The sequence below is a fragment of the Mixophyes fleayi genome, chromosome 1 (genome assembly GCF_038048845.1).
Source record: "Mixophyes fleayi isolate aMixFle1 chromosome 1, aMixFle1.hap1, whole genome shotgun sequence".
Taxonomy (NCBI): domain Eukaryota; kingdom Metazoa; phylum Chordata; class Amphibia; order Anura; family Limnodynastidae; genus Mixophyes; species Mixophyes fleayi.
The window spans coordinates 343,153,937-343,165,002 of NC_134402.1; positions in this window are offsets into that span (position 1 = coordinate 343,153,937).

The window sequence follows — 11,066 nt, forward strand, 5'->3', positions numbered from 1 at the left end:
TGCTGAACTCAAATGGAAAAATATATTTCCCTGTCAGGTTTAATCAGATATGAGGTGCTTTTCAGACATTAATTAATCCCATAGAAGAATCTTAAAAACAGGTCACATTGAGGTGCATTAGCTAGTTTACATGTCATCATTTTGAATATTCCAACTTTGTGAGCAACTTGCATTGCATGTCTTATGTGTTTTTAGTGCTAACACTGAAAGATATACTTAGTAGTGGACAGTGCTCAATCCTAATGGGGCTTTGGCTTTGCTGTCGTCATCAGAGCCGTAACTTAGATTTCTAGAGCCTGGGGAGAGAAAGACAAACGCCGCCCCCTAGCCCTCAATTTTAACAAAATTAACCTAAAATATTCCTAAATTGCGCCCCCCTTCAGCGTTGCGCCCTGAGCGGTCGCCCCTGTCGCAAAGTCCTAGTTACGGCCCTGGTCGTCATTTTATGACTTCCATTGTGAATTCCAAGAGTGGGCCCTGTACTAACAATGGAGGGAGGCAGTACTTTAAAAGCAATATAATAAAGGTTAGGGGGGGGGGAAGAAATAAGGCAAATCTAACAAGTGCTTTCTGAGAGCTTTGAGGGGTTTTACAAGATGGTCAAAAGTGAGTACTGCTTACCAAATAGTATACATAGGCCTTTTATAGTTCTCTATGGTAACAGAATACTTGTATTTCTTTACTTGACAGGTAACATGATAGGTAAAGACCAAGAGCAAAAAAATATGTATTGTAGAAAAATAACTGCTATTGAGTAAATTAAATTTCTAAAAATGTATGAATGGAGAGTTCAAATGTTCAAGGGTGTTAAAGTTAATACATGCATTGCAGTTAATGATGGGTAACATTAGATATCCACAGAAAGTCTCCCATGCTTTGGAGGAATGTAAATTACTTTGGCAACAGCTATGGTGGATTGTAACAGGAAAACTTATTAGAGAAAAGAAGTAAGAAAATCTTGTCCTTAATGGATAATGCAATATCCTCCATTGCATTCCATTTAATTTAAGGGGATGCATACAAACATTGCATAACAAATGTTTGCCATCCACAGCCCTAATAATCCTTTTGTGGTGACATATTTAAGAGCCTGCAAACATAGATGTGACCTTACCATAAACTCTTTGGCCATCCTGGTCAAAAATAATGGGGTTCCTTTTATTCATTACAGGAAAACACTACTTTATCTTCCTTTCTATCTGGGGGACACTGCCATGCGGTTATATGAGGGGAGCTTGGAGTTGGCACCTACATAGTTAATAATTTTGTTTAACCTGCTGACAGAATCCTCCCCACTGCAATCCCCCTGCATCCTCAGTGAAGTTGAGCTTATGTGCTGCACTTTTTTTCTATTTTTTTTTTTTTTTGACAGGTTTACAGGTATCAGTGCTGCATGGTAATGCTGATAATTACTGGGGCTGTTATGGAAACACATTTTCCATCACAGAACCCTGACTGTTGCATAAACAGAGCATGAACAGCTCTGGCGATGACCATTCTGAATTGACTGCTATCACCTGTGCACATGCGGGTGACCGGTGCTGCTAGTAAGCAGAGAGTGCCACAATCCCCTATGTAGGCCACTATATTAGGAGAGTACTAAGTTCCCTGCTGGTGAGAGGGGGGGGACTTGGATCACACAAGGTCGCAGGCTGGCTGAAGGCTGTTGCAGGGGTGCTGCAAGTTTACAAATTGAAGTCATCACATTTGTCCTGGACGGTTAGGCTGCTTGATGTAATGACAGGCACGCCATACAAAGGAACAGAGGAAGGAGCAGCATACAGGATGGTCACCCATACAAAAAGTGGATCATTGATGTGTTCTGTTAGATTAGATTGGGTTTAAAATGCCTATATACAGATCACACACATATTGTATCCTAGGGTTACTTTCCTTGAAGTATACTTTGGTGCTCTACCCTTATATATGTGTGTATGTATATCTGTACAATACAGATATTGTAAGATACAAAGGTTGGGAGGTACTGTTTGGGCTACTGGCCAGGGACAAATTCAGTGTCCTCCACTACTTTTTGTATTCTGACGTAATACTTGTGTGACTGGTTTCTTGCCTGCATTTTATTCTCTCTGTAAAATCCAAGGGGTGCCAAGGGCAACATTACCCTAAAATAGGACAATGTCCGACGAGGAAAAATCCCTTGTCAAATATTTCACTTGTTCCAAGTGTAACTCAAAACGTCGTAGTGGACAGCAGTACCAGGAGATAGTTGTGCAGACTGTGAGGTGGCGGCCTGGGGTTAGTAGTGCCAGGGTAGGGCAACGCCCCCGACGGTGGAACCAGTGTGGGCAAGTAGTACGCTGACACAGTAGATGGCAATGTTAGTTCAGCTGCTTACCTGTACAGTGGAGGCCCCAGTGGTAGCGGCAGACCTCCCTTCAATTTCCGCTCCATTAGCATCTACCGCAGCCATAATACAGGTCACAGTTGAGGGAGCAGACAAGGCTACTGCCGGTACCCCTACTTCTCCTTCCCTCCAGGGTCCTTCCTGGAAACCTGCCTGGTCTGCGTCATTGGTAAAGGACCTGGACTGTGTAATTAGGTTCCTAGATTCACCTAGGCTGGCAACACGACTCAAGCACCATAGATCCAATCATCTCCTTTCGGTCTCTGATTCAGAGGGTTCATCGAAGGAGGAAGGTGAGCTCCTTGAAGATTCTGACTCCCCTCAGGTGGGGAACTTAGATGAGCCCTCCAGAAATCAGGGCATAGAGGATCTGTTACTGGCAGTTTGCTAGGCCTTAGACCTTATGGACCTGGAAGAACCACGAGCGGCTGACCCGGGTCTCTTTAAATGCAGAAAACGGCCTGTGCTATTTCTTCCGCCCTCTGTGGAACTTGAGGACATAGACGAGTCCGCCTGGAAACGGCCAGATAGAAAGTTTGTAATTCAATGCAGGTTTCTTGTCCTTTATCCGATGCTAGTCGAAGAGCTGGTGTGCTGGGAACAAGTGCCTAGAGTCGATACGCTGGTTGCTGGGTTGGCTCCACACGCTACACTTCCAGCTCAGAAAGTAGACGGTTTGCTCAAATTCATTATATAGTGGTGGGCACACCGCTCAAACCCCTACTTTCCTCTACTTGGGTTGCAAATGCAAAGGAGACCTGGGCAGACGAGCTGCCTGCAGGGGCTTCAGGATACCTCTATGAAGGGACCTTAATTTTATTGTGCACTGCGGCATCGGCAATTGCGGCCCGAAGAACTATATGATTGTGCTCTTGGGATGCAGATGCTGAGTTAAAGAAGTCTCTGGAGGCTCTGCCCAACTCTGCCTTCATCCTCTTTGTAATGGAATAAATTATGGTACAAATATATGTTGGCTAAAACAATGTTGATGTGTGTAAAATCTGTATGGTCAAATGGTTTATTTCTGTATTCTGTGCAATGGGTTAAATTCTTTTTGTATGTTATACCCCACAATGAACCTCTATTCATAGGATGTTAAAATTCTTACCAGTTGTGATGCTATATAGAGCGAACAATGTAAGAGGTCACATATGCCTTTTAACCTGCTTAGACATAGAATTCTATGTACAATGATGAGGTTGTAAAGAATATATATAACCAACTTTGTCATTATGAGGTATATTCTTTAAAGTATGTGAAGTGATTAGTGACGTATGTAAGAGGGGTGGGGTTACTTCTATATAACATGTGGTCTTACAAGAGAAGGCTGCTTGTTTCATTTTGAATACAAGCCATTGCATATGCAATGGAAAAGAATAAAGAGAACTTTTGCTATTTCAACATTTACAATTTTTTTGAATCATTTATACTTCAACATTCTTTGGTCCGGATTTAGATACTATGATCTGTCAAGCTACAGGAGGGAAGAGTACATTCCTCCCCGTAAACGTTTCTAGACCTAGGACCTGGAGATTTGGTTCTTTTCGCCAACCTTTTTGTGGGGGCTTCCTGTCAGGGGGTCAGCCATCAAATGACATACCATCTTCTGCCAGGGATCGCTCCCAGAGAGGTAGATCGTTCTATACTAAGAGTCCACCAGGGGCCAAGCTCCCCGATAATCCGGCATCCTGACATGATCCCCACTTCCTTGTGGCTGCCGTGTTCTAGGACCACTGGACAGAGTCCTTCCAAGATAAGTGGAATTTGGGGATCATGGAAAGGGAAGGGGGGGGGGGGGGGTCGAAAAATCTTTTTTCTCTTTCATCCTATCTGGGGCCATTGCTACCATGGGTTGTATGAGGGAAGCGTGGAGTTAGCATTGATATATTTAACAAGTTAAGTGCCAACAGACCCCTCCCCTCTGCAACCCACTGTAGCTTCAGTTTAAGTGCCCAAGGGAGTTGGGCTTACTTTTTTTTACTAGCATAGCTTTTCACTTTATTTTATTCTTTTTTAAAATAGATTTTTTTCTATCTTTATCTGCGGAGTGTGAGAAAGAGCGCACACTCCTATTAATGCAGCTGCAATACAACTTTCTTTTGTGAGAGCTGGATGGCTGCAGTGTTTCAGTGCTGACAGGCGGCTTAATGAAGCCGCTGTCACACTGACAGCTTGCCGCTATACCGGCGCTGCCTTGAAAGGCATAGAGTGCCAGTAATTGGAGCGATGGCGGCCGCCATCTTGCTGGACTATACCAAGATCCTCCCTCAGAGAAAGGAGGTGGGAATCTTGCTTAAGCTGCAGAAATTCATTAGAGGATAAAAATGGAGCATAGAAAATGGCTGTGAACTGTCTAAAATAGGAAGCAACAGCCATCGATTCCACAAACTGGCAGGAAAGCTTGGGGGGTTGGAGCTATTGCATATAGAGCTCCCCCACCTCTGTTTGGATTTTTGGACTATCCCATATATTCCCCAAGAGATTGCACGGGAAGACAGCAGACTCTCCTCAGCCTGATATCGGTGACACTGCTGACTGACTCCTCCCCTGCATATCTGTCTTAGCTGGAAGGCTAAGTACCAACATTCTATACTTTTATACTCATTAATGAAAATAGGGGTATATTGGTTAATTTGATGCATGTAGCATAATATATTATATCCTACTTACACAACCCAACTCTTTTCGCATATAGCTTGTTACAAGATACAAATTTTGACTGTCATAGATTAGTTAGTATACTTGTAATTGTATCAAGTCTCTATCTTGTGTGACTGTAATTCTAATGCTTTGTATTGTGTTTTTTTCCCATTCAGAATATGTCTGATAAGTGAAAAGCACCACATGCAAAATATTTCACTTGTTCAAAGTGTAATGTTAAGTTGCCAATTGGACAAACGGACCTGGGGGCGCTTTGTACTGACTGTGGGCACACACTACGCAGGCCCAGATTAATGTACTACCACTACCGGAGGAACCTGCATGGGTATCTTCTCTGGCGCAGTCGGTTACTACACTGGTCCAACTGCTTACTGAGCCTACAGAGCTACCAGCGGTTTCTGCAATTATCCCGTCCACTTCAGTAGAAACTGTCTTCCCTGTGGCAGTAGGGATACCAGTGGCCGTTGAGACAGCTGAATTGGCATCGGCTGGTCCTTCATCCTCTCTTGCTAACCCAGGCCCTCCTGCTGGAGAACCGGACTGGTCCTCATCCTTGGTCAGAGGCCTAGATAGATTAAACTGTTTTCTGGACTACCCAAGACCTATACTGTCTTGAAATAAACAGCTTTGGTCTGCAAATCCTCTCCTATCCCTCTCGGATTCCGAGAGTTCATCAGAGGAGGAGGGTGAGCCGATTATCGGCTCCGATTCTGTGCAGGTCACGGACCTGGAAGAATCCTTTAGATATCAGGGCATTGACGACCTGGATTTTGCAGTGAGACAAGCCCTGGACCTTATGGATTCGGATGAACCCAAATCTTCGGATCAGGGTCTTTCAAAAAAATGAGAAGACCCGCTATCAGTTTTTCACAGTCTGTGGAATTAGCAGACATCGTAGAAGCAGCTGGACTGGAAGTCTACTATTCCACGGAGATTCCTTGCCCTGTACCCATTACAGGAAGAGCTACTGGGGTGTCGACCTTTGGGAACAGATCCCAAAGGTCGACACCCCGGTAGCTCGCCACACTACACTTCTGGTGCCAGGAATAGCTGCCCTGAAGGAGGCCACTGACCACAAGGTAGAGGGATATTTAAAATCAATCTATGTAGCAGCAGGCACCTCTTTCAGACCCATGTTTTCATTGGCGTGGGTTGTTAGAGCGATGGAAGCATGGGCTGAACAGTTGGCGGAAGGACTGTAAGACTCGGACTAGATTCCCCTTGCCCTGCACCTAAAGGAAGCTTCTGGATACTTATACGAGGCGGCCCAAAATGCAGCCTCTATTTCTTCCTCCATATCTGCATCGGCGGTGGTAGCTAGAAGGACCCTACGGCTGAGGTCTTGGGACGCAGATACAGAATCGCTTGAAACATTGTCTTATTCAGGCGCAGTGTTATTTGGGCCCGAATTGGACAATATTATTTTCCAGGCCACATGTTGCAAAAGTACTTTCTTTCCAGTAAATGTATCAAAAACAAGAGCACCTAGATTTGGTTCTTTTTGGCAGCCCTTTTGGGGAGGCTCCTCCTCCAGAGGTCAGGCAAATAGAGGCAGACCGACTGGTAACAGGGGACACTCTTAGGTAGGTCCTCCTACTCTACAAGACGCTCGTCCACCAAACTTCCGGAAAAACTGGCAACCTGACTGTCATCCACCCCTCCTTGCATCAGCAGGAGTGGAGGGATGATTGAGTCTGTTCAAAGAACAGTGGATAGCTTCCTCCGAAGACCATTGGATACGCTGGATCATGATGAGAAAGTGCATGATAGACCTGTCAGGCCCAGCCCCTCATCGGTTCTTTGCAACCACTTTGCCCTGTGACCCAGAAAGAAGAAAGGGGAAGCGGCTCTGTGTCGCTTCTCTTCTTTCAGTGTCATCTGCACGGTACCGGACAACCAGAAAGGACAAGGTTTTTACTCCAACCTTTTTCTGGTCCCAAAGCCGAATGGATCATTCCGACCCATTTTAAATTGAAACATTTTAAATCTACAACTATGGGTGGACAGATTTCACATGAAGTCCCTCCAATCAGTAATCAATGGATTGGAGGCTGACAAATTGTTGGCGTCAGTAGATATCAGACGCCTACATTCACGTCCCCATTTGGGAGGGATATCAGTCTCTTCTCAGATTTATGGTGGGATTAGCTCACTACCAATTCCAGGCACTCCCCTTTAGCCTTTCCTCAGCACCAAGAGTGTTCACAAAAATCACGTCCGTAATGGCAGCATGTCTTCGTTCCAGAGGGGTAAAAATAATATCATATTTGGATGACCTCCTTATCAAGGACACATCAGCGAATCTGTTACAACAGCATCTGACTCTTACCATCAAAATCTTGGAGCACCATGGCTGGTTAATAAACCTGCACAAATCACAATTGATCCCCTGCCAGCGGATGACCTTCCTGGGGCTCATCATGGACACCAGAAAACAAAAAGTATTTCTCCAGGAGGACAAGGATCATTACAGGACGTAACTACATGGGTCTTAGCCAGTCCCAGACCATCCATCCATGCGTCTCCTAGGGAAAATGGTGTCGACCTTTGAGACAATTCCTTACGGTCGATTACTTTCCAGTGGGACCTCTTAACAAAGTGGTTAGGTTCCCATCTGCAGTTGGAACGCCAGCGGATCCGCTTGTCTTCCAAAGTGAGGGTGTCTCTTCAGTGGTGGTTGGTCCAGAATGGTCTGGTGGTAGACAGGTCCTTTGCTCCATTGTCTTGGATCATAGTGACCACAGACGCCAGCTTGTGGGGGTGGGGGGCTGTGGCCCTTCATTTACGACTTAAAGGCCTTTGATCGACTCAGGAGTCTTTTCTGTCTACCAACATTCTGGAATTGAAGGCCATGCTAATGGCGCATCGGCGCGCCCAGACCATGTTTCAGGAATTCCCGGTCAGGTTGCAATATGACAATGCCACGGCAATGGCTTATGTCAACAGGGTGGGACCTGAAGTGCAGGAGCATTGTTAGTGGCAGTACAGTGTTCATCCCAGGCATTTAGAACTGGGAGGCAGATTATCTAAGCGGACATGCGGTATTGCCGGGGGAGTGGTCACTCATCTGGAGGTCTTCCAGTCGCTGGTCCTAAGATGGGGGCTCCCGGACCTGGACCTCCTGGCGTCAAGGATCAACAGGAAGGTACCCAGATTCTGCGCAAGGGCAAAGGACCCCCTAGTGGTAGCCGTCGACATCTTGACAATGCCCTGGGACTTCCGATTGGGGTATCTGTTTTCCCTAGTACCCATGATTCACCACATTCTTAGACGGGTAAGACAAGAGGGACTCCCAGTAATACTGGTGGCTCCCACCTGGTCGCATCGAGTATGGTATGCAGACATTATCTTGATGGCAGTAGGTCAAGTGGTTCGTCTACTACTTTGAGATGACCTCCTTCTTCAATGCCCTTTCCGACATTAGGACTTGCCTCAGTTGACTTGAACGGCATTACTGTTGAAGCCAGCCTTTGGCGGTCTAGAGGATTCTTTCCCAGAGTTATGAACATGCTTTTGCGAGCTCCTAAACCAGTTTTCGCTACCACCACATCTGGCGCACTTACATCAGATGGTGTGAAAATCAACCCTACCATACATCGTCTTTTCGTCTACCTCACTTCCTGGCATTCCTCCAGGATGGCCTGGATGCAGATCTCCATCTGGGCTCTTTAAAAGTACAGATCTTGGCCCTTTAGGTATTTTTTCACCTTCGATTGGTGGACATCCCGGACATTAGGATGTTTTTGCAGGGAGTTCTGCATATTCAGCTTCTGTATGTCCTACCCACGGCACCCTGGGATCTCATCCTAGTACTTGATATGCTTAAGAGGCCTCCATTTGAACCATAACATTCTGCAGAATTAAGGTTCTTAACATGGAAATTAGTGTTCCTTCTGGTGATTGCATTGGCTCGCAGTGTGTCAGAGTTAGGAAGTCTCTTGTCGTAAGCCATATTTGATATTTCACAACAGAGCAATTCTATGTACAATCCCTTTGTTTGCACCGAAGGTGGTTTCGGCTTTTCATATGAGCCAATAAAATGTGGTTCCAGTGTTCAAAGCTGGGGCACTGTCCTCCGGCCAAAATTTGATGGAATGCTTGGATGTGGTCAGGGCTCTCCGAATTAATGCGAGGAGGACCTCCCACATTTGACGCACAGATTCTTTATTTATCCTCTTCGATTTCCATAAACGAGAATGGCAAGTCTCAAAACAGTCCATTGCTAGATGGATCACTGCAACCATTAAGCAGGCTTATGTCAGTGCTAACCGACTTGTGACAGGTCGACTTACTGCCCATTCCACCCGCTCGCTTACAAGACTTCTCCCATGCGGCTACCCACTTATGGAATTCCCTACCACGCCCAATCAGGCTTTCCCACAGTCTTCACATCTTTAGACACTCTCTGAAAACCCATCTCTAAGCCACACTTGCTCCTTTTGTTTCAGCTGTGCCCTCATCCACTTAAAATGTGAACTCTAATGAACATGGCCCTGGATTCCCTTAGTCTTTCATGTCTTATATGTCTATGTATGGCCCTGGATTCCCTTAGTCTTTCATGTCTTATATGTCTATGTTTTTTGTATGTCCTGTTTTCCCTACTTTACAGTGCTGCGGAACACTGTGGCGTCCATGATAATCATAATAATATTCTCACTTGTCATGTAGATATGTGAAAAAGTATTAAGTAGTGTCATTTTAAGAGTTACACGTGAGTTCATTTGCACGCAAAGATGGGTCTTGTTTCAAAATACTTGTACTGCGCAGACGTACATCTTGCAATAGTGGCTCCTTGCACTTGGAAAGGAGGATCAGGAGCAGTACAGTAGGGGTGTGCGATGTACGATAATCACATTCCTTTGAGATACTTCTTATTTTGTTTCACACAGCTCTTGGAAGTACATTAGCTCTAAAATGTTAATTTTGCACCTCCATAAACCCAGTGTAAGTTGTGTAGTTGACAATTTGCATCTTTGCTCTGGGTGCATCTATATACTAGATTTAACATTGCACATATCTTAAGATGTGTGCAACCAAAAACACAGACTTGGAATTACAAATGTGCTAACGTATCTTTGCTCGTGCCAAATGGGGCATCTTTACGTTCCAGTCTAAATTAGGCCTTAGTGTCCACTTAATTAGGTATACATGATGTGAATACATCTTGAAACTTTACAGGGTATTATCCTGCTGAAAAAGTTTATTCATAGGGGGGAATTAAATTGTGCACAAAATCCTGTCTGAGCCTCTCATGATGTGTGCTTGCACACAGGTATTACTGTAAGTAAAACAATACATAAATGGAAAGGCTTCCATCAATTTATAGTCTCACAGCAGGTGCTTGAAAGGGTTACAATCCAGAAAAGACAAAACAGAAAAAGCCCCCAGCAAACTAATAAAAGAGATGCTATTCTACTTATACATAAAAACACAGATTTCTCATTTACAGTCAATTGCAAATGCATGATAAGCTACCTGCCCCATCAAGGCGACCCTGCAAATAGGGTGGTCCTAAGGCTGGGTACACACCAAGTTTTTCAAACAATTATTGGGTCAATCGAGTGAAAACAAAAACCATCATTCAGGCAAAAATCGCGTTAGTGTGTATACTTGACAGTCTTTCCAAAGCACCAATCGTCGTTTCATTTGATTGAACTATAAATCTCGTTCCAATACTGCAGTTTGTATTCACTCACGATCAGGATCTCCATACAGTTTACAGAGTCATGATCTTTTCGGCTGATGGTTATGACAGTTGAAGAGCACAGATCTGATAGTAAATCTTTTAAAACGTGAAGTGACTTTTTTTTTTTTCAATTGTTGGTACAATTGTTGTAGATAACACATTGGTCATAAAATTCTGTAGTGTGTACCCAGCCTAACTCTAAACAATGAGCATCCCTATATTGGGTTATACATTCATGTTTTTAAATTGTGAGCTAAGGAAAGGAAAAATAGAGAACAATCCCCCAGTACACTGCTGTCAACTAGTAGAAGAGCTGCTATTCTACTTGAACATAAAAATGCTGTAAGTAAAACA